At 45.4% G+C, this 23,908-nt stretch overlaps 1 protein-coding gene across 8 annotated transcripts in view; it reads right to left on the reverse strand.

Moving 5' to 3' along the window:
- The window catches only part of CPNE2 (copine 2), a 223,973-nt gene extending 200,900 nt beyond the window's left edge, over window positions 1-23,073 (reverse strand). For 6 of the 8 annotated variants that reach the window (XM_058155646.1, XM_058155648.1, XM_058155647.1 and 3 more), the window contains exon 1: window positions 22,694-23,073. The gene's annotated coding sequence lies outside the window, so the exon portion shown is untranslated. Of the gene's footprint in view, window positions 1-1,826; window positions 1,893-22,693 lie in introns of all 8 variants that reach the window. The other 2 variants (XM_058155644.1, XM_058155649.1) reach the window with 2 other exon arrangements.
- Between the last annotated feature and the right edge of the window lie 835 nt (window positions 23,074-23,908).

Genomic DNA, 23,908 nt, shown 5'->3' on the forward strand with positions numbered 1-23,908 from the left:
AGCCATCATTAATTGCAGTCACTTGATTGTGGGGTGCTGCAAATGGCCACACAAAATGCGGAGCACCCAAAATGCAGTCATGTGACCACAGGGGGAGGCAATGTCAGAAACCAGGTTGTAAGTCCAGTGGGGACAGGAGTCAGTCGTAATGATCTGCCCCCCTCCGCAGTCCGGGAGACACAAGCGATGACTTAATTAGCCAGCAACTATCAGCTCTGGCAGCAAACTAGCGAGCGTCTGCCAAGTGTTTCTGTTATCTCTCGATGCCAATGAGTCAGCCAGGAAACCAGGAACAAACAGGACTTCAGCTCTAATTCTCCCTCTAAGCCGTTGATTTGCTTGCCACGAAGTGGTATAGCAGCCCTTGCTGCTTTTATATCCTGTGGGGTGTTGCTCCATGTCTCAGCACTTCCTAGGCCTGCCCCACCCTTGCTTCTGTTGCTCCTGCCTCTCCTGCCTACGAAACCTAGGGTCCAGCCAGGCCTGATTGCCATCAGCCGGGTCTGGAGGCGTGGCCTGGGGGGGGAAGAGTCAGGGGATGAAGGCCTCATTATCTCCTCCACCTGGCCTGCCTCTGGCTCTTGGAGCTGAGCCAGGGAAGCCGGTGCTCCAGAAGTAAGTCCTGATGGCCCTTCCCCTCACTTTCCGAGTCACTTTCTGGCAGGGGCCCTGGCTCGGGGGGCACAGAAACAACACGTAACTTGGAACGGTCACTAAGCCACTGACTGAAGGGCGAGAACTACCTCTGTATTCAGGAGGTCTTGTTCACCAATATCTGTGTTATGACTACAATCTTAAGATCATGGCATTTAAGTTTGAAAAAAAAGCACAGGACATAAACATAATATCTAATAACAAGCAAATATTCCTCCTTTATTATTTTTACAAATAATTCAAGATGAACATGTCTTCCTCATCCTAGTTTCCCCACAACAACATCCCTGTGAGGTGGATTGGGCTGTGAGAAGGACTGGCCCAAGGTCACCCAGCCAGCTTTCGTGTTAAAGTGAGACTAGAACTCATAATCTCTTAGGGATTAACCCAAAGTCAACCAGCCAGCTTTCATACCTAAAGTGGGACTAGAACTTACCATCTCCTGGCGATTAGTCCCAACTCACCCAGCTGGCTTTCATGCCTAAGGCAGGACTTGAACTCATGGCCTCTTGTTTTCTAGTCTGGCGCCTTCCCCACTAGACCAAACTGGTATAATATCCTCCTCCAATAAATCACCATCTCTGGATGCATTAGCGTGACACGTTGAATCCTAAACTGGCTAACTTCATTTCGTACTGTGTGATTTGCGTAAACCCACTTTACCAGGGAGAGCAAATTTTATTGAATTATGTCAAGCCCACCCCTTGCCTCTTGAGGCTTTTTTCCTTATTCAAACCATTTTGCAAGATCCATTACTTATATATGCTGGGGAGGATGGGAATGACCAAAAAGTGCAAAGCTTCGTTGCAACCTGAAGATAGGTAGCTCTTTTGGTCTGCCAGATGCTAATCTGGACTTTTGCAAGCCAACACCCAATTTTTTCCATCTGGAAGAGCATCTTGGTTTTGTTAATAAGCAAACACTAACTGGAGAGTCAGTTACATAAGGGAAAAAGTGTTGATGTCACCAACCAGACACTTAATCCTTATCCACTCCCCACACCCCCACCCCTCAGGGAGACAAGCCTAGAAGACTATGTTTCCACAGGCTCTTTAAAGACTAAAATTCCAGACGGGTATGAAGTGACTTCTACCTAGCTTTAAAAATAAATAAATTACACTTTCCATGCAACTAAACCTTAAAATAAGCAGGCTTTATTCTATTTATATCACCTTGTTTCTTTTTCCACACCAAAGACAAATTCAGAAACAGCAAGGTTGGCAGAAGTTCTTATGTTTCTGAAAGGCAGGAAAGGATGGTTTAATTTTGCAAGCAAATCTATCTGCACGTGTGTATGGAATTTGCATGTACCTTCCACCCGGTTGCAGGATTTGGGTTTGGCTAGTCTAGAGAAAAGAAGGCCCAAGGGTGACATGATTCCAGTACTTGAGGGGCTGCCACAAGGAAGAGGGGCTCAAATTATTCTCCAAAGCACCAGACGGCAGAAGAAGAAACAATGGATGGAAACCAATCAAGAAGAGAAGCAACCTGGAATTAAGGAGAAATTTCCTGACAGTTGGAACAATTAACCAGTGGAACAGCTGGCCTTCAGAAATTGTGGGTTTCATCACCAGAGGCTTTTAATAAGAGACGGGACAGCCATAGTCTCAATTGTATAGGGTCTCCTGCTTGAGCAGGGGGTTAGACCTCCAAGGTCCCTTCCAGTTCTACTCTGACACCCCAATTACCTGCCTCCCAGATGTACTGACCGGCAATGCTCATCACCCTCAATTAACAAGCCTCTGGCATGTATTAATACTTGACAGTGCATTTTTACAATACGGTAAACTGCCTTCATTTTAATTCTAAGGTTTTTTTTATAGATAGATAGTCCTTGAATTACTACAGCAATTGAGTCTGACAATTACAATCATAAGTTGAGAAACTTCCTAACAGCAAGGATAATTAACCAGTGGAACAGCTTGTCTTAAGAAATCATGATCACTCCATCACTGGAGGTTTTTAAGAAGAGACTGGACAGTCACTTATCTGAGATGGTGCAGGTTCTCCTGCTTGAGCAGGGAGCTGGACTAGAAGACCTCCAAGGTCCCTTCCAGATTCTATTCTATTCGATTCAATTCGATTCGATTTCTATTCATAAAGTGGGTATCACATTACACAACCTGATTTTATAAAAAAATTTCCAACAACTTTTAAATGAATTTGGCAATCGTTAAGCGAACCCCTTGTTTGTTGTGGGCCAGTTTTCTACTAGAAGTGCGGTCCGTAAGTCAAGGACTACCTGTGTTCTGTTTCCTTGACAGACTCTTGGAAAACCATTTTCCTCATCAAAGGAGCCTGAGAAACAATGATAAAACAGTGTTTTTTCAGGGCCTGAGTCATCCAACAATTACTTGTTCCACAACACAAGCAACTTCTATTCATAAAGTACGTTCTCCCTCTCGGGTGTGGTCCAACCTCAATCTGAATGAACAAGTCCACACTCACAACAGTTCCACATGAATTGTGTTGATCACAGCAGCTTAAGCTAATTCCCAATTCTAGTATTAAAGGTAGGATACAAATACACAAACAAATCAATTTTGTTGGTCACTCCAGCGGATGCTCCATGTGCCCAAACATTGACAATTATTTGAGGGGGAGTAATGTTTAGTTCAAAGTCCAGAAAACAGTTTTGGCGTTAGCTTAATTGGTTTCTGTTTTTGCACCAAAACCAAAAAACAATTATGCTTATTCCTTAGTCAAAGAGTTGGGGTGAGAAATCCAGAAAGACCAGCAAAATTTCTTGTGCTGGCTTCCTGCGCCCACAGCAAGGAGAATTTGTGGTCTGTGGTTGGACAATCGAGTTACTGATCCCCAGGGATCAGTTAAACTTTAGTCCTGATGAGCTGGCAATAATGATCAGAGTTGTTCGCATCAAACAGAGAGAGAGACACTCTCTTGATGGATATCCTACACTATGAAGGAGTCCGGGAAATAGATTCCATCTGCCTTATTATTTTCCTGGATTGTTTGGAAAAACAAAAGGAAAATCTGTGTTGATCCGATTGAGACTGGGGCCTTGGCAAAGAAATTGAACACCCCTGCCATATCTATTCATCTCCTCCCCCTGACTTTTATCCCCAGAGTTAGGATGGGGCTTCACTAGCAGCGGTGGCTCTTCCTTCCTAAGGATCGGCCCATAGATTTCCACTGCTCTCCTCTCCTCTGCCTTCTGCGCATCCATGCATCAGGCACTGGACCCAGTTGTTCCTCCTCTTCCTCATCAGCCACCTCCAGACCTGGGGGCTGTTGACTCTCCATCTGAGGGCTGATGGATGGCCCAGGCTCCACCTCTGTCTCTGTCTCTGCCAGCTTCCCTCTTCCCCCTCGGAGCTTTCAGGTTGCCTTGATGCTGACCTGACTCCTATGCCTCCTCCTCCTCTGATTCGACTGCCTGGAGGGGCCGGCGGCCAACAAGTCACAACAGTACCATTGTAACTTTGAACAGTCACTAAATGAAAGGTTGACGACTAGCTGTAATAGTCACAAAAATTTCAGAGTCACATCAGGTTCCCTACTTTGCAGTCATTCCGAACCGGCATCTGCTGTTCATCTAAGGCTGTAGTTTTCTCCCGCGTAAAATTGGAAGTGTCTTGGCGATGTTTCGACGAAGTCTCATTCGTCATCTTCAGGCTTCACCTTCGTGCTTCTGGGAGCAATGTGTGATTGCAGCTGTTTCTTCCTTTTTAACTGCTAGTGGGGGTTTGAACTGATTGGGTGGGAGCTTGGCTGTGCTCTGATTGGATGGGGGTTTTTTTGTGCTCTGATTGGATGGGGGTGTGTCCTGTTTGGGTGGGGGCTTGGTTGTGCTCAGATTAGTCTGAGTTGCAGGGGGATTTGAGCTGGTGAGCTGTATTGCTGTTGTTTGGCTTCGTGGTCGTGCTACATATGGCGGAGGCAGGGGGCCGTATCGTTCGTTGGGAGCACGTGGTTGATGTTTAAAGGCGATCACGTGCTCTGGCCCCCCAGTCCTTACTTGTTCCCTGGATGGTCAAGATCCTCAGAGCTTGGGTCTACGGCTGATGCTTTGCAATGCCCGGTCCGTGGTTAATAAGGCTCCCCTGATTTGTGACCTGATTCAGAGGGAGTCCGCGGACTTTATGGGCATTACGGAGACCTGGCTGGGCACAGAAGGGGGTGTACCCCTGGTTGAACTGTGCCCTCCGGGTTTCCGTGCATTCCATCAGCCGAGGGCCCAGGGTAGGGGTGGGGGGGTGGCGGTTGTGATTAGGGAAAGTCTGGAGCCGAGGGAGTCCACTGTTCCTCAGATAGCTGGCTGTGAATCCCTCCTTGTGAAGTGGGGCCATCGTAATCAGATGGGGTTGTTGATCACGTACCTGGCTCCTTGCTGCGTGGCTACAGCCCTACCTGAACTACTGGAGGTGCTTGCTGGCGTGGCGGTTGAGATTCCCAGACTTCTGGTCTTGGGAGATTTCAACTTGCCATCGGGCGGCTTGTCATCAACAGTGGTTCAGGAGTTCCAGGCCTCCATGACGGCCTTGGACCTGATTCAAGTAACTGATGGCCCTACACACATTGGGGGAGGCGCGCTAGACTTGATTTTTATCTCTGGTCAGTGGGCAAATGATCTGGATTTAGGAGACATAGTGAAAGAACTGTTGTCATGGTCAGATCATTTTCTCCTTCGCCTAGACTTTCGAACCGCTGCTCACCACCGCAGGGAGACGGAGCCGATGCGTTGGTTCCGTCCCAGGCGTCTGATGGACCTGGAGAGGTTCCTGACGGAGCTTGGGCCGTTTCCTGAGGATCTTACCCACGGCACGACTGAAGAACTAGTTGCGGCTTGGGAACGGGCCGCGTCTGGGGCTTTGGACCATGTCGTGCCTTTGCGGCCTCTGACCCGGCGTAGATCTCAATTGGCTCCCTGGTTCTCCAGGGAGCTGAGAGAGATGAAACGCCGGAAAAGACGCCTAGAGAGTGTTTGGAGGTCCAGTCGTTCCGAGGCTGATCGGACACTAGTGAGGTCCTTTACTAGGACCTACCTAGTGGCAATGAGGGAGGCGAAACGTTCCTACGTTTCCACCCTCATTGCATCAGCAGATAACCGCCCGGCCGCCCTGTTTCGAGTGACCCGTTCCCTCCTTCAACAGGAGGGACGGGATGACCCCCTGCAGGGACGAGCCGAGGAGTTTAACGGGGGCGAGTCATTGGCCCCGATGGAAGGGGTGCGCAACTTGGGCGTCCTCCTGGATGAACGGCTGTCTTTTGAAGATCACTTGACGGCCGTCTCCAGGAGAGCTTTTTACCAGGTTCGCCTGGTGCGCCAGTTGCGCCTTTCTGACCGGGATGCCCTATGCACGGTCACTCACGCCTCGTGACGTCTCGCCTGGATTACTGCAACGCTCTCTACATGGGGCTCCTTGAAGGGCATCCGGAGGCTGCAGTTAGTTCAGAATGCGGCTGCGCGGGTTATAGAGGAGCCCTCGTGGCTCCCGTATGACACCAATCCTGCGCAGGCTGCACTGGCTACCTGTGGCCTTCGGGTGCGCTTCAAGGTTTTGGTAACCACCTTCAAAGCGCCCATGGCATAGGGCCGGGTTATTTACGGGACCGCCTACTGCTACCGGATACCTCTCACCGACCCGTGCGCTCTCACAGAGGGACTCCTCAGGGTGCCGTCAGCTAGGCAGTGTCGTCTGGCGACGCCCAGGAAGGGCCTTCTCTGTGGGGCTCCCACCCTCTGGAGCGAACTCCCCAGGACTCCGTCAACTTCCGGACCTCGGACCTTCCGTCATGAGCTCAAGACACATTTATTCATCTGTGCAGCACTGCCGAAGTTTTTAAATTTTATAGGAGATTTAAATTGGTCTTAATATTTATATTTCTAGTTTTAATAATTGGGCATTAGAATAAGTTTTTTAATGTTTATTTTAAATTGTATATAAGTGTTTTATATGCCTGTGAACCGCCCTGAGTCCTTCGGGAGATAGGGCGGTATATAAATATGAATAATAAATAAATAAAATCTATACGATAAAATCGTTCAGCTTCGTGATGGCTTGGATCATGATTGCGATGATTCAGCCGAGGTGGCAGAGACTCGTCTTGTTGAGGTTATTTGGGATGAGTTTGATACTGTGGCTCTCGAGGACGTGGTCAGGTTGCTGGGGAGGTTGCATGCAACTACATGTTTACTGGACCCGTGCCCTTCCTGGTTAGTACTGGCTGCTCAGGAAGTGACAGGAGGTAGCTCCAGGGGATTATAAATGCTTCTTTGGCTGAAGGGGCTTTCCCCACCACCTTGAAGGAGGCGGTGGTGAGACCCCTCCTGAAGAAGCCTTCCCTGGACCCAGCTATTTTGGGTAATTATCGTCCAGTCTCCAACCTTCGCTTTTTAGCGAAGGTTGTAGAGAGTGTGGTTGCATGGCAGCTTCCCCGGCACCTGGAGGAAGCTGTCTATCTAGACCCGTTCCAGTCCGGCTTCCGACCCGGTTACAGCACGGAGACGGCTTTGGTCGCGTTGGTGGATGACCTCTGGAGGGCCAGGGACAGGGGTTGCTCCTCTGCCTTGGTCCTATTAGATCTCTCAGCGGCTTTTGATACCATCGACCATGGTATCTTGCTGCGCCGGTTGGAGGGGTTGGGTGGGAGGCACCGTTTATCGGTGGTTCTCCTCCTATCTCTCCGACCGGTCGCAGACGGTGTTGACAGGGGGGCAGAGGTCGTCCTCGAGGTGCCTCACTTGTGGGGTACCTCAGGGGTCGATTCTCTCGCCTACCCTGTTCAACATCTACATGAAGCCGCTGGGTGAGGTCATCAGTGGTTTCGGGGTGAGTTATCATCTTTACGCTGATGATACTCAGCTGTACTTTTCCACCCCGGACCACCCCAACGAAGCGGTCGAAGTGCTGTTCCGGTGCCTGGAAGCCATACGGGTCTGGATGGAGAGAAACAGACTCAAGCTCAATCCCTCCAAGACGGAGTGGCTGTGGATGCCGGCACCCCGGTACAGTCAGCTGCATCCGCAGCTGACTGTTGGGGGCGAGTTAGTGGCCCCGATGGAGAAGGTATGCAACTTGGGCGTGCTCCTGGATGGTCGGTTGTCCTTTGAAGTCCATTTGGCGACCGTCTCCAGGAGAGCTTTTTATCAGGTTCGCCTGATCCGCCAGTTGCGTCCCTTCCTGGACCGGGATGCCTTATGCATGGTCACTCATGCTCTCGTAACTTCTCGCCTGGACTACTGAAATGCTCTCTACATGGGGCTCCCCTTGAAGAGCACCCGGAGACTTCAGCTAGTCCAGAATGCGGCTGCGCGGGTTATTGAGGGAGCGGTTCGGAGCTCCCACGTAACACCTATCCTGCGCAGACTGCACTGGCTACCTGTTGTTTTCCGGGTGCGCTTCAAGGTATTGGTTACCACCTTTAAAGCGCTCCATGGCTTAGGACCGGGCTACTTACGGGACCGTCTACTGCCGGCCTCTATCTCCCATCGTCCAGTGCGTTCCCACAGAGAGGGACTCCTCAGGGTGCCATCAGCCAAACAGTGTTGACTGGCGGCCCCCAGGGGGAGGGCCTTCTCTGTGGGGGCTCCGACCCTGTGAAACGAACTTCCCCTCGGGCTTCGACAACTACCTGACCTTAGGACCTTTCGCCGCGAACTTAAAACCTATTTATTTCGTATGGCTGGACTAGCTTGATTTTACTTTTAAATTTTAATTGAATTTGATGGGTTTTTAAATTTTTGTAATTTTATGGGGTGTATTGTTATTTTAAATTTTTGGGCAAATTTAAATCAGTTTTTTAAGGGTTGTTTTAACTATTGTGTATGTTTGTATTTTATCTGCCTGTTCACCGCCCTGAGTCCTTCGGGAGAAGGGCGGTATACAAATTAAAACATCATCATCATCATTATTATTATTATTATTATTATTATTATTATTATTATTATTATTATTATTATTAAATTAAATGTGGAATATATAATGGGATTTATGTTTTCTTTTTCTGTTTGTGTCTGAGAATGCATGGAATGAGAGAGAATTATAGCTGATGGTAAGGAAATAAATTTTAAATATATAAAAGAATGGAAAATCCAGCAGGTGAAATGTGAAAGATAGTACAGTTAATAAGTGAAAATGATTGAAATTAAGATGTAAAAGGGAATAAAATTGAAATGTTAGTAAGTGATGTACACTATTGGAAGAAAATAGTAAGTATTGAATTGTGAACAAAAACTCTTAAGAAAATAAGAGGTGGAAGCTTGCATTAATTGATTGTAAGATATAAATGGAATAAGATGTAGACAATGTTAATAATTAAAATATAGGAGGGGAAGTTTGAGAAATATGTAAAATAAATGAGAAAATCGGGGTTGTCTGGACACCAGAAATATTGAAAACAAATGCAGCAATGGAGAGAGATAAGAAGGAGAGAGATGGAAAGGGAGAAGGAGGGATAGAGAAAGAAGAAAGGGAAGAGGAGAGGAGGAAAGGTAGGGGAAATAAGAGTAGGAGAGAAGGTTAGATGGGGGAAAGTAGGGAGAAGGGGGAGAAAGGAAGGGGAAGTAAAAAAAGAGTAGGAGAGGAGAGAAGAAAATAGGTTGGATGAAAGGAGGGAAGGAAAGGAATGAGAAGGAGAAGAAAGGATTGCTGTGAAAAGGAAAAGATGAAATGGAAGAAAGACAACCCCGAACATATTTGAATATATTAGGATAAAAATTGAAATAGTTAAAAAAAAAGGATGAAAGAACACTAATAAAAATGGAGAAATTAGAACTTGAGGGTGAAGGAAGATGTGATTTAATGAAATGAGCAAGGAAATATTAGGAAATAAATAAAAATTATGAAAAAAGAACATATTGGCAAAAATTGTAACTAAGTAAAATATATTTGAATATATTGAATTGTATAAGATATGATATGGCCAATACTCTGTTCATAAATCATGTATGTGTGTAGGGGGGGGACTAAAAAATCAATAAAAACTTGTTCTAAAAAAAAAAGAAATGATGTAGAGTCTCCTGCTTGGGTGGAAGGTTGGACTACAATAGATGACTTACAAGGTCCCTTCCAACTCTGTTATTCTGTTATATTCTGTTAAGTGGCCAGTCGCTAAGCGAGGGCTACCTAGACTGATGTAATTATTTGCAGGCATGGGTTTATAAACCAACCAGCCAGATTCAGTTCACATCCCAGGCAAAACCAAACTGAAGCCTAAGATTAAAATTAAGTTCAGCACCCACTTAGAGAAATGCAAGGAACAGCAAATGTCTATGGAGATTTTCAGTTCTCCAGGTCATGGTTGTCCCAAAGGTGCTTTTTCAAGAGGCAACTGGACTTTTTTTGTTTTTTCTTTTGAAAACATTTCGCTTCTCATCCAAGAAGCTTCTTCAGCTCCGACTGTATGGTGGGGAATGGAAGGTTTATATTGCATCTTTTTAGAGAGTCCTTGAGGCCACTTGGAGGTTTGTCTGTGTCCTCAGGGTCACCTGAGTGGCGCAAATGAGTGTGGAGCCTTCTTGGAACTGGGGCTGAAAGGACTGGGTTGTAGATACAGTTCTTCCATTCCCCACCATCCAGTCAGAGCTGAAGAAGCTTCTTGGATGAGAAGCAAACCATCTTCAAAGAACAGCAAGAAAGTCCAGTTGCCTCTTGAAAAAGTGCCTTTGGGGCAGGGAAGAGCATTTGGGTGAATCGGCTATACCAGTGATGGCTAACCTTTTCTGGACCAAGCAGCCAAAGCACGCAAACCCTCAAAATGCAATGCATGTGTGCGCATCCTCCTGCATGCACCCCACCCTCCTGTGCATGTGCGCGAACCCCCTGAATGTGCCCCAACCCCGCACATGTGTGCACACCCCCTGCATGCGCCCCCCCCGTGCATGCGCGTGCAGTCCCATGGCACACCCCCTGCCCCCCGGGCATGCACAGCAAAGACCTGATAACCAGCTGGCCTGTGGGAGGCGCACATGCATACGTGGCAGAGCTGAACTGAGGTGACAGCTCACATGCCCACAGAGAGGCACACGTGCTGTAGGTTCGCCATCACGGGTCTATGCAAACAAGGTTTGGTCTAGTACAAGATTTTGCCTTCCTGTCTGCAACACTAAATATGTGCTGGACATTGAATATGTTCCAATTTTAGAAGACTTCTATTCTTTTATTCCCCCAGAGACTGATGGAAATCGTAGCCAACACATTCATGAAATTCAATTAGTGACAATCTGCGTTAGGATATTACATTTCAAATGTCAAGATGCAGTTGTCCCTGACCATGCCCTTTTCCAGGAGATTGCACAACAGCTCCTGTCGACTCTACCTTAGAGAAAAAGTTGTGTCCCAACACAGCTGAAGGGGGGCCAGATCTGGGGAAAGCAGCAGGGTTTTAAACAACAAGATGGAATGAACCGTCCTGAACAGATGCAAGATAAAATTAAATAAAATAATAATTAAAAGGAGCAAGATAATGCTTCTTCAACGGCAATGTCATTAGCTCTCATTTGAAATCCAAAGCCTGAAAACTGTTGCTAGCCAGAGCAAACAACGTTGAGTGCGATAATTAAACTCAGCAAAAATTGTTTTAAGATTTAAGGATCTGACCACTCTTCTGCACCCAGCATTTGGCAAATGTGTTAAGTCGGCTGCTTGGGATCGAGCAAAAAGAATCCAAAAAGGAGATATAGAAAACCTCAACCCCAAATGCCTCCTTTTCCTCAGCCCAAGACTCACAAACACCCAACACAAACCACAAAGAGAGATATTGTTTTCTGCACAAGGCCAGTCTTGTAGATTTCAGAATCACAGGGACCTTGGAGATCTTCTAGTCCAACCCCCTGCTCAGGCGGGAAACCCTATCCATTTGTCCAATCTCTTCTTAAAAACTTCCAGGGTGGGAGTACCCACCCACAATTTCAATAGGGATCAGAACTCAAAATCCTGGGAGTGTGCCCGTGCAGCAGTCGAAAAGAACTTTGCAGAGTTCAAGACCAGCACCGAGAAGATGTGTTGACAACATCCTGGATCAAACAAACACAAACTACTCACCGTCAATCTCAATGGACTTTTGCAAGCTAAAGATGGAACACATTTTGGTTTCTGGTGGGGTGATATTCCTGGCAGCAGAGGGAAGATTTAGAGTTGGATTAGTTATCTGTGATAAAAACACCACTTGAGGTTCCTTTCTCAGCCTGCAATGGAGCAACTCTCTTAGTAAGGAGCTCTGGAAAACAGATAAGCGACTCCAGAGCGAGGTGTGGAGAGGGCAAAAATAGAAGAAAAGCCTTGGGATGATTTTAAAGATGTAATTAAGGAAAAGTAAACCTTGTTCAGTGGAAATGCTGAGTGGCAGAGCAATAGCAGGTAATCAGCACTTGCGGCCAACAACACTGAGTTTTCAACTTTACTAATAATACATTGCATGGGTAAGTACAGATTTGTTTTTTTGTTTTTAGAAGGCATTGTCCAAACGGGCTTGAGCATCAGCCTAGTAAGAAGGGGAGCTGAAATCGGGGTGTCTCTGCGTAGCCCAGGACTACTATGACATGGAAGGGACAAATCACCCCACTAAAATCCATGCCACCCACTACCAGAAGGGAGCCTTTGTACAGCCAATCACTGAGAAATGATTGGGGAACAAAGAACCAAGCCAGTTCACAAGGCTCTGGTCACACAAGGTTAATTAATGTATTTATTTGTCCCTACTGATTTTATTCTGCTCGTCATGGCTGATTGTAAGAGCGACACTCATCTCTGTTTCAATGCCATTGAGACAGCATTGTGCGAAGTTGTTTCCACCATCATAGCCAGCATGATGTCATGGAGTGCTGTTTCCTCCCCATCAAAGTGGTACCTATTTATCTACTTGCGTTTGCATGCTTTCGAACTGCTAGGTTGGCAGGAGCTTATTTATTTCTATCCCACCTTATTTTTAGAAATAACTCACACCTTCCCCCTCCTCTTTTTCTCCACAAGAACCCTGTAAGGTGGATTGGGCCAAGGGACAGCAAACTCACCCAGCTGGCTGGTTAAGGCGAGACTTGAACTCACGTATCTCACTTTCTAGCCTGGTGCCAACTGGTGGCTCCCAGTTCTTCATGTTCTTCCTTCTCTCCATTTTTTTACATGCTCTGCAGATAGCACCAGCTGCAAGAACCTTAATGGGGCCAGATAATTTCATTCCCCTGTTTAAAGTTACTGAGAGACAGGAGACACCCTGTCTTGCAGTTTGGGGAAAGGCAGGTGTGAGCAATCTGGAACTTTGGGCTAGATAAATGAGCCAAGCAGCCATTTGGAAGCTGCACAATCTTCCTGGGTAAGTAAGCAGGGACAATTTCCTCCCTCCCTCCCACTCTCCTTCCCTTCTTCCCTTCCATACTTGCTCCCCTTTCTTTCTTACCCTTTTTACTTCTTTTCTTCCCTCCTTTCCCTCCTTTCCTCTCTCCCTCCCTCCTGCCTTCTCCGCTTCCCTTCCTGCCTTCCTCCCCTTTCTTTCCTTTTTTCTTCCTTTCTTTTTCTTCTCTTCTTGCCCTCCTTCTTTCCTCCCTTCCTCCTGCCTTTCTCCCTCCCTCCCTCCCCTCCTTCATCTCTCTCTCTTCCCTCCCTCCTCTGTGGAGTCTGGAGGGGTTTAAGGGACAAAAAAGATTGCCTGGATTTTTTTAAAAAGTTTAAAAAGCTTTTATCATGGTTGGCTTATTTAACTTTCTGTATCCCCTGTGAATGGCCTGATTTAACATCAGGCTTAAGCCTCCATTTTGTCCCTGAAGTTTCCCCTCAACCTCTCAAACAATATATTCAGAGTTCAAAATGTTGCCCCTAACTACCCAAAAACTCCCACATAGCAGGAACACAGCCAGATCACAAAAAGCACCCCCCACATTTAACAGAACTAAATAATTCACTATGTCAGTGTTTTGGCAATTTGAAGATCTATGGATTCAACTCCACTCCTCTGAATATAACAAAGTACCTTATACCACCAGACTTGAAATCTTGAGTTTAGAAAACTTAGAACTCCGCTGCCTTTGATAGGACTTGTGTTTAACTCATAGAATCATCTATTGCAAAGTCCTTCCTGTTGAGGATTACTTCAGTTTCAATCACAACAATACAAGAGCAAACAATAGATTTAAACTTAAAGTTAACCGCTTCAATCTTGATTGCAGAAAATATGACTCCAGTAACAGAGTTATTAATGCTTGGAACACATTACCAGACTCTGTGGTATCTACTCAAAATCCCCAAACTTTTAACCAAAAACTGTCTACTGTTGACCTCACACCATTCCTAAGAGGTCTGTAAGCGGCGTGCATAAGAACACAAAGGTGCCTACTGTTCCTGTCCTACTGTTTCCTTATATCCAATTTATATAGTTATTTCATACTTATACTCATATATATGCTTATATACTATATAGTTACTTAATGCTTATGCTTATATATACTGTTGTGACAAAATAAATAAAAAAATTAAAAAAAATTAAAAAAAAATTCAACTTATCACTGGATGGGCTTCAACTCCCCAAGAGCCCTTAAAACATACTTTTCTCAACACCTCTGGTGATCCCACAAGAAGCTGCAAGTTGGCTGCCTTGTGTTCAGGTTCTTGTTACTTTCTTGCAATCCTGGTTTTTATTTGTTACATGCTTTTCAGAGGTGGGTTTCAGCAGGTTCTGACCAGTTCTGGAGAACCGGTAGTAAAAAATTCTGATTGCCCCTGCCCCCATCTATTCTCTGCCTCCCAAGTCCCAGCTGATTGGGGGGAAATGGGGATTTTGCAGTATCCTTTCCCTGCCACGCTCACCAAGCCACGCCCACAGAACCAGTAGTAAAAAAAATTTGAAACCCTTTGTAACAGTTGGTGGATTGTTTTTAATTGTAGGTTGGTGGTAAGCAGCCCAGAGGCATGCTTTGTGAGGTGTACGGCTATATAAATTTGCTGAATAAATAAGTTTGCTAAATAAAGGAGATTGCTCTGGGGTCTGCAAAAAACATTCAAAGGCAAAAGGTTTGCACCTCGGCCTTTAACCAGAAATATTGCCTTTCTGATGATTGTGCTCTCTCAAGATCATAGAACAGGTCTATGGTGTCTTTGCTTTACAATCGTCAAAACTTACGACTGTAATTGCCAGGCTCGTTTTTGGTTGTAAATCGAGGATTACACGTAATTCTTTCAAAATGTATAAAACTGTTACCATACCGTTGAAATGATAAGAAGGTTATACAATACAGTTTACCAGGCTGATTAACAACACAGTAGCTATATGCACCAAGGCTAAACCTCGTTAATCTAAATTTAGGACAGTTTTTCTGTGGATCTTTTTACTGGTTTCATGGATTGTGAAAATCCAGAAAAGGAGTTAATTCAGTGGATCCACTACAGCATGCGGTGTGAATGAGACACAAACAGTCCTGTCAGACAAGGCAATTCAAATTAAATTTGAATTAAACATGAATATGAATGAAAATTTAAGGAAATGTGCAAAGCTGCTTTTCCAAGAATTTGTCAGTCCAATCTGGCACCCTCCAGACAGGATCAGCAACAAGTTCCATCATCCTGTCAGACTGGAATCTGGATCCAAAGTTAATCTTTACAAACACTGTTACTTTATCCTAAAATAAATTGCCAAATCTTAGGAAAATAGCAATAGATTAGTGCTTTTTTAATTTGTTTATTTTGCTGTAACATATATATTTTTTATTTTAAATCACGTGTAAATATTATTTTGAATGAAGTTCTCTTTATAGGCAAAACCTCATGTACCATAATATGATTATACATCTTTTTATTATCCTTTTCATCTACTGTCCTCTTTTATGCATCTTGGAACCTATGCTCCTTTCCCTTTTGTTTTTCTTAATTTGCCTGCATCATAAAACTAATAACTAAATCCCATTTTAGGGATTCAATTCACCTGGAAATGAAATGAAATGAAATGAACTTTCTTTTGGCTTCCTAACCCAACATCTCAAATAGGTTGGGGTTGCAAGTCTCCAAATGTAACACAGAGGTAACTGCAATATTTCCCAAACTTGGCAACTTTAAGACATGTAGATTTTAACTCCCAGAATTCCCCATGGCTGGCTGGGGAATTCTGGGAGTTAAAGTCCACACATCTTAAAGTCACCAAGTTTAAGAAACATTGCTAGAGGGTCCTCTCCTTCCTTCCTTCTTTCCTTCCTCCCTCCCTCCCTCTCTCCCTTCCCTTCCTTTCTTTTCCTTTCCTTTCTTTTTTTCGTTTCCTTCTTTCATTTCTATTAAAAACACAAAACAATACTGGCGGTTGTGTTATTGTCATAACCATGACAATAAGAAGAAACCATATACTAAAAGCCCCACTTTTTTTTTTTTTTGCATTTATATCCCGCCTTTCTCCGAAGACTCAGGGCGGCTTACACTATATCAAGCAATAGTCTTCATCCTTTTGTATTTTTATATACAAAGTCAACTTATTTCCCCCAACAATCTGGGTCCTCATTTTACCTACCTTATAAAGGATGGAAGGCTGAGTCAACCTTGGGCCTGGTGGGACTTGAACCTGCAGTAATTGCAAGCAGCTGCTGTTAATAACAGACTGTCTTACCAGTCTGAGCCACCAGAGGCCCTGAAACATGATCCCCAGTTCTGGGACCCGAACCAAGTTTTAAAGCTTTCTAAAACCCCAGGGAAGTGGGTATCTCAGGGGGGGAGGTGGAGAAGACCCCCTTGACCGCTCCCACAAAATCACAGACTTTAATAAGGGGGAACCTGGAGTGCACCCATGCTGCCCCAATTCCCAGCCTGCTTTGCAAAAGTTTCCAAAGGCTGAGGATTATGGGATGTGGAGTCCAACCAACCAGAATGCACCAGTCCCTACTAGCTATTGGGTGAGCTTTCATTTTCTCCAAAAATGTCCATTCCAATAGACATTCTTTTAATCCAGGTTAAAAAAGAGGATTTTTTTGGAAGGCGATGCAGGATTTTATCAATGGCACTTCATATTGCTTGTGCACAACTAATGACAACATTTGACGCTTACACAATAAAGCATGCCTTTAAGAGTCCCTGGTGCTCAATTGGGTGTTAATGAATGAATGAATTAAACATATAGAGACACACACACCTACTTCTCTTTCCTGTGGTGACCAATAAGCATTCTAATCAAGAATGCAGTTTCTGCGTCCAAATAAATCCAATCCAAGGTTGACTCAGCCTTCCACCCTTTATAAGGTAGGTAAAATGAGGACCCAGATTGTTGGGGGGGCAATAAGTTGACTTTGTAAATATACAAATAGAATGAGACTATTGCCTTATACACTGTAAGCCGCCCTGAGTCTTCGGAGAAGGGCGGGGTATAAATGTAAACAAAAAAAAAATCATTTTCATAATGTAGTGCATAAATCTTGGACCAGAGAATGAAAACCTCGGCTAACCAGGACTTCAATCTCCTTTTCTCTATAATGTTTTAAAGCCATTTCACTGGCTGAGAATGTAATATAGGTACTCCTTGACTTACAACCACAACTGAGCCCAAAATTTCTGTTGTTCAGTGAGTTTTGCCCCATTTTACGACCTTTCTTGCCACAGCTGTTAAGTGAATCACTGCAGTTGTTAAATGAATCTGGCCTTCCCATCACATGACCCCAGGACATTACAACCATCATAAATATGAACCAGTTGCCAAGTATCCGAATTTTGATCATATGATCCTGGGGATGCTGCAAAAGTCATAACTGTGAATAATGAACATAAGTCACATTTTTCAGTGCCATTGTAACAGTCGCTAAAATAACTGTTGTTAAGTCAAGGATTACCTACTATATGCATCTACAGGAGCTCCAGCTGGTTGCAACTTCCCAGCCTCTAATTAACTCTGTAGCCTTTAAGGAAAAGATGTTAATCTACCATTAAGACCAAGAAGAAAGCACAACTGCTAGATTTCTTCTTGCAGGGCAGCACTTACAACCTCTCAGAAAAAGAGGAGACAATTTGGTCTTTGTAAGGAGTGGGAGCATATGAAAAGCTTGAGACAGATCAGCTGATTTTCCAGGTGGAAAAGGCACTGGTCTCTAAACCTTCATACCTTGTTTTATTAAAAAAAAGAAGAGACATTAAAGCATTTGTATAAACAGTCCTTGATTTACAACCACAATTGGGACCAGCACTTCTGTTGCTAAGCGAGGCGATTGTTAAATGAATCATGTCCAATTCTGCTACCTTTTTTGCTACAGCTGTTAAGTGAATCATGCAGCCATTAAGTAAATACAGATCCCTCATTGATTTTGCTTGTAGGAAAGTCGCAAACAGAGATCATGTAATTTAATGACCGCATGGTTCACTTTAACAACTACAATGATTAATTAATATTCAAGGCAAAAAAGTGGGCAAGACTCACTTAACATCCTCAAACCCAGTTCCAGTTCTTCATATGTTTTAGCCTCCAGCCCTCTAATCATCTTTGTTGCTCTTCTCTGCACTGTTTCCAGAGTCTCAACATCTTTTTTTATATTGTAGCAACCAGAACAGGAGGCATGGGATCTTGATTCAATCCCTCTGGGACAGGTAAAACTTTCCTATCAAACAGACAACAAGTGGTCAAAATTGGCAATGCTCTATCAAATCCTGTTCCTGTCAAAAGTGGCGTTCCTCAAGGCAGCATTCTTGGACCAACACTCTTCATACAATACATAAATGATCTCTGTGACCATATCTCAAGTTATTGTGTTCTCTTTGCTGACGATGTCAAACTATTTAACACCACCAACAATACTACTACCCTTCAAAAAGACCTTGATTTTGTATCCGAATGGTCTAAAACTTGGCAACTCCAAATCTCAACCAGCAAATGCTCAGTCTTACATATTGGAAAAAAGAACCCTAACACTAAGTACAAACTTGATGGACATTACCTTACTGATGACCCCCACCCTGTAAAAGACCTTGGAGTTTTCATATCAAATGATCTAAGTGCCAAAGCCCACTGCAACTACATAGCAAAAAAGGCTCTAAGAGTTGTAAATCTAATTTTGTGTAGCTTCTTTTCCAAAAACTCTACACTACTAACCAGAGCATACAAAACATTTACCAGACCCATTCTTGAATACAGCTCATCTGTCTGGAACCCATACCACATCTCTGACATTAATACAATTGAACGAGTCCAGAAATATTTTACAAGAAGAGTTCTCCACTCCTCTGAAAACAATACAATACCTTATACCTCCAGACTTGAAATCCTGGGATTAGAAAATGTAGAACTCCGCTGACTCCGACATGACCTGTGTTTAACACACAGAATCATCTATTGCAATATCCTTCCTGTAAAAGACTACTTCAGCTTAATCGCAATAATACAAGAGGAAACAATAGATTCAAACTTAATGTTAACTGCTTCAATCTTGATTGCAGAAAATATGACTTCTGTAACAGAGTTGTTAACGCTTGGAACACACTACCTGACTCTGTGGTCTCTTCCCAAAATCCCCAAAGCTTTAACCAAAAACTGTCTACCATTGACCTCACCCCATTCCTAAGAGAGCTATAAGGGGCGTGCATAAGTGCACAAAAGTGCCTACCGTTCCTGTCATATTGTTTTCTTTCATTATATGTGCTTGTATATAATGTTGTGACAAAAATAAATTATTATTTTTTAAAAAAAAACTATCAAACCAGGAATGTTATAGAATACAACAGACAATCTGAGAAGCCACTCCCTCCACCCTCCTGTTCAAGAACAGGAAGAAGGAAACATGGGCAGCATGAATACAAATTCCTGACAAATGCAAATTTATATCGAGCTCCTCTTGGGTGGTTTCAGCCTTTTTTGCGTATGGAGAGAATCTCTCACCCAGCTCCGTTCACTCATCGTAGAAGGGTTTCCCAAGAGCTTCAGGGCATCCTCCCAAGTCCCAGATCATTTCTATTTTTGTTTTTAGGAGGCAGGGAGTGTCACCGCTGCTCAGTTTCCCACCCATGTTTGAGACAGCACGAAAATATTTGGCTTGATATTGGCTTTCCCCATAGTTTGTGTTTTTCTTGCCACTCCAAGTTGGAGGTGGTCAAACTTAAAGAGATTTGACAGAGCTGCATTGCCAATATAAAGTTTCTCAATTTTGGCAACTTTAAGATGTCTGAACTCCCAGAATCCCCAGCCAGCCAGAATTCTGGGAGTTGAGGTCTCAATCTTAAAGTTGTTAAGGTTCAGAAACACTGTCTTATGAAATTATCCAGAGGCTCCTGGAAGTTCATTTCTTCCTTAAGACAGCCTATTTAGCCTAAAAACCATCCAGGACACACCATGCAGGACACACGGACTGCAATGTGGGTGATGAGTTGGTGGCTAGGGAATTCTGCGAGTTGAAGTCCACAACGTCTTAAAATGCTAAGGTTGAGAAACACTGAATGCCATTTCTCACTCAGCCCAAGCAAAGGACAAATGTATCCTGGCATTTTTTTTTATCCACATAGCATTATCTTTCTTGCATCTCAAGGCCATGAGTGAGAGCCATACATACCTCTTTTGATATATCAGTATTAATTCTAATCGTGCCACAGCCATGCCTGAATTATCTGGTAGGACAAATTATCTGGTAGAGGACGCAATGTGCAATTGCTCTGAATGATGGTTTGTTGAGCAAGGGATAGTAAGGCTGTGATCCCATGCCTGCAAACCTCTAGCCCAGAGGTCTTCAAACTTGGCAGCTTTAAGACTTATGGACTTCAACTCCCAGAATTCTCCATCCAGCTATGCTGGGAGTTGAAGTCCACAAGTCCTAAAGCTGCCTAGTTTTGGGACCCCAGTTCTAGCCACTCCTGAGATTTTTATTTTTTAATTTTAGTTTTTTTAACCCGCCTTTATTATTTTTCTAAATAACTCAAGTGGCGAACATGCCTAACACTTCTTCCTCCTCCTTCTCCTCTTTCCCTAAAATAACCACCTTGTGAGGTGGGTTGGGCTGGGAGGACTGGCCCAAAGTCTCCCACCCAATTTTTTATGTCTAAGGCAGGAATAGAACTCACCATCTCCTGGTGATTGACCCAAAGTCATCCAGACAGCTTTCATGTTGAGGCAGGACTAGAACTCACCATCTCCTGATGACTGGCCGAAAGTCACCCAGGTGGCTTTCGTGTCTAAGGCGGGACTAGAATTCACTCCTGGTTTCTAGCCTGGTGCCTTCACCACTTAAGTATTGTTTTTTAAAAACATATATTGCTGTTCTCTTGTGGTGATCAAGATTTTTACAGACTAGATACAGTAAGCCTAAATTTTAGTCTGATCCATATTTATACTATTGCACTATGGAAATAATAGGGAAATGGTGGCTCAGTGGCTAAGACACTGAGCTTGTCGATCGTAAGGTCGACGGTTCAGCGGTTCGAATCCCTAGTGCCACGTAACGGGGTGAGCTCCCGTTACTTGTCCCGGCTTCTGCCAACCTAGTAATTCAAAAGCACATAAAAAATGCAAGTAGAAAAAATAGGGACCACATTTGGTGGGAAGGTAACAGCGTTCTGTATGCCTTTGGCTTTGAGTCATGCTGGCCACATAACCACAGAGACGTCTTCAGACAGCGCTGGCTCTTCAGCTTTGAAACAGAGATGAGCACCAGCCCCTAGAGTTTGGAACGACCAGCACATATGTGCAAGAGGAACCTTTAGTTTTACCTTTACTATGGAAATTCCACATATCAGTTTACTATAATTGTGTAATTGCAGCTTTAATGGTTGGCCTAAGCCATCATGCTAAGCCACAGGTTATCCAACCTGTTATTGTCCTACTGGAAACATTAACAGAGATGAATACTAATAATAATAATTGTGCAAGCTGAAAATCATTACCAAAAGGATGATAAACAGAATTTTGTGCTGTAATGGGTGAAAACGTGCTCCCTAGCCCATTTCCTTTACAAAAGCAATGTTTCTCTTTCTCAATGGAGCCCAGACAGTCCCCTCTTGCTTAATTAGTTAATCATTCATATTATATTTCAACAGCCAAGACTATAAACCTAAAAATCAGAGGTGCAGATCAGATATTATGCAAAGCATGACACCAAAGATACTGAAGAATCTGAAGTGTCATCGGCTTGTATTGATTGATTGACTGACTTATTGATTGATTGTTTTTGGGTCCCTAGGCTGGAGACAGGCACAACCATCATTTAGGGGGGACCGGTAAACCCACCCTATGGTTGGGAGGCATTCTGAATCCTGAAATAATAGAATAGGAGAGGGAAGGAGTGTTACTTCAGGTTGACACCTTGAGTTGCTTATAATAAATAATGGAATGAAAATAAAGAAATAAAAAATAAGCCCAGGTTTACTGAAAGTTGGTTTAGTTTCCACTTGTTAGGGCTATTGCCGCCTAAGGCAAAAGAACAGGAATGCTGGGTATGTGTGTCACAACAAAGCCTCCAGTGTTTAGAAAAGTGCCTCGATCCTCACAAAAAAACAAATAATGCGATCGAAGACCGGCCGGGTTGGCTAACTTCGAAAGTCTAAGCAAGTAACGCTATTTGCACTCTGCACTTGCCTAGAGGCACGCTCTTCCTCTTATCTAGACTGCGGCTCTTAGACTGCCATTTCTAAGCTGTGCCGGGGGGGGGGGGGGACGGGGGACCGGCTAACCGGATCAGCAGTTAATGAATTAACCCAACTGGCTAGATTCTCATAACCCTCGGGACTCGCCGAGTAGATTGTAGCCCCCTCCCCGGGCGGTGCGAATTCAATCCTTCCAGCTGTTCGTCTTCGGCTCCGGCCGAGAAAAGAGACAGAAACTGAAAGCTACGCCGAGCCGCAGAAAGGAGCGACGCAAAGACCCGCGTTTTGCGATTCACACGAGAACCTCCCCGCAACACCCAGGAGGCAGCCTTGCTCCACAGGCTGCCTTTCCCAACGCCCCGACGACAAAGGGCTCGGGATCACACGCTGTCATCCGCGGTGAACACGCGTCACGTGTGGAAAGGCCTCCGGGAAACCAGCTTGCCTCCCCTCCGGCGCGCTCCGGAGCAAGGAGAGGAAATTGTTGAAGCCGGCCGGCCAGGCAGCTCGGCAGGGGCGCGGCCAGTCCAACGCTCCCCGGCGCTTTTGCCCTGCCCGAGACTCACCGCTCAGTCGCGTTCCGACGCTTCTCTCGCCGCCGTTTCAGGGCAGCAGCAGCAGCCTGCCGGGGCAGGGCATCCCCGCCGCTCCAGAGCTCCCGTCGCCTTGCAGCGTCGGCCGCTTCGACTCAACGTCCGCCCGTCCGTCCTACCGACCGAGTGACCGACCGAGCCCGGGCTCGGGCGCTCTCCGCTGCGCTGCAAGGCTGCGGGCTCGGTTGGTGAGCCAGGCGCGGCGGCCGGAAAGCGGAGGGCGGGGAGGCAGCGGGCGGGGAGGAAGGGGCGGCGGAGCTCAGCCGCTTTCGTGGGGGCGGAGAGGCGAGAGCCCGCCGGGGGGCGGCCGCCAGTCTCTGGGCTTCCTAGGCAGCGCTGCCCGCCCGTCTGTCCACCCAGGCGGCTGGGGAAGGACCCCCGGCCCGGCCGCCTTCCGGGAGCAACTCTCGCTTTGGCCGGCGCCGCTGCTTCCCTCCGTGGGGACGGGACTCTTGCAATCCGCCGAGCTTGCGGTTTCCGGGGGCGGGGGTGGTCGTGGGGAACCGGCGGGGAGGGAAAGCAGTGCCGGGGCAGAACTGGCGTGGCTCTTGATGTGGACTCAACGCGCTTTGTGTGGGTTGTTAACCAGGGTTAGGGTCATGTGGACGAGCGGGACAGGGTTCGCCTGCCCATTTTTTGTTGGGTGAGCTCAGAGCGCGTTCTCACGCGCCTCCTTCTCGTGGAGTCATCCCGAGCTTTTCAACAGGTATTTTTCCTCTTTCTCCGAAAGGAATTTTTCTCCCCTTCGATGCGGGGATTCTTCCTTCATCAAGGGGTCTGCAATCGGTGTGGGGTTGAGAGCCGCCCACGTCCCCGCTCACTCCAGGCCGCTGCAAGCCCGGAGGCTCCTCTTATACCCGCGTTTAAATCTGCATTGAACAAAAAGTAGGACTGGCACTCCGTGTGAACCAGGAAGGTGCTAAGCTTTGCTAGGTGTGCCCGACTGGTTCTTGTGGCGCACGAATGAGCTTCCTGCCGCTTTTGCCCACAAGAGGTTTGTTAAGTTCGGGCAATGAAGAGGCAGGAGACCAGTGAGTGACCACAGCTCTTTAGTTTATTGTGATCCCAGCAAGGACAACAGGCAAAAACCCCTCTTTAAATACTCTTTTGGTTGAGGCTTCAACCAATCACCAACGTGCAATTTTCCCGCCCAAAATTCCCTCTCAAAGTTCAAATACATTACACTCC

This window comes from Ahaetulla prasina, chromosome 12 (genome assembly GCF_028640845.1).
Source record: "Ahaetulla prasina isolate Xishuangbanna chromosome 12, ASM2864084v1, whole genome shotgun sequence".
Lineage (NCBI taxonomy): Eukaryota > Metazoa > Chordata > Lepidosauria > Squamata > Colubridae > Ahaetulla > Ahaetulla prasina.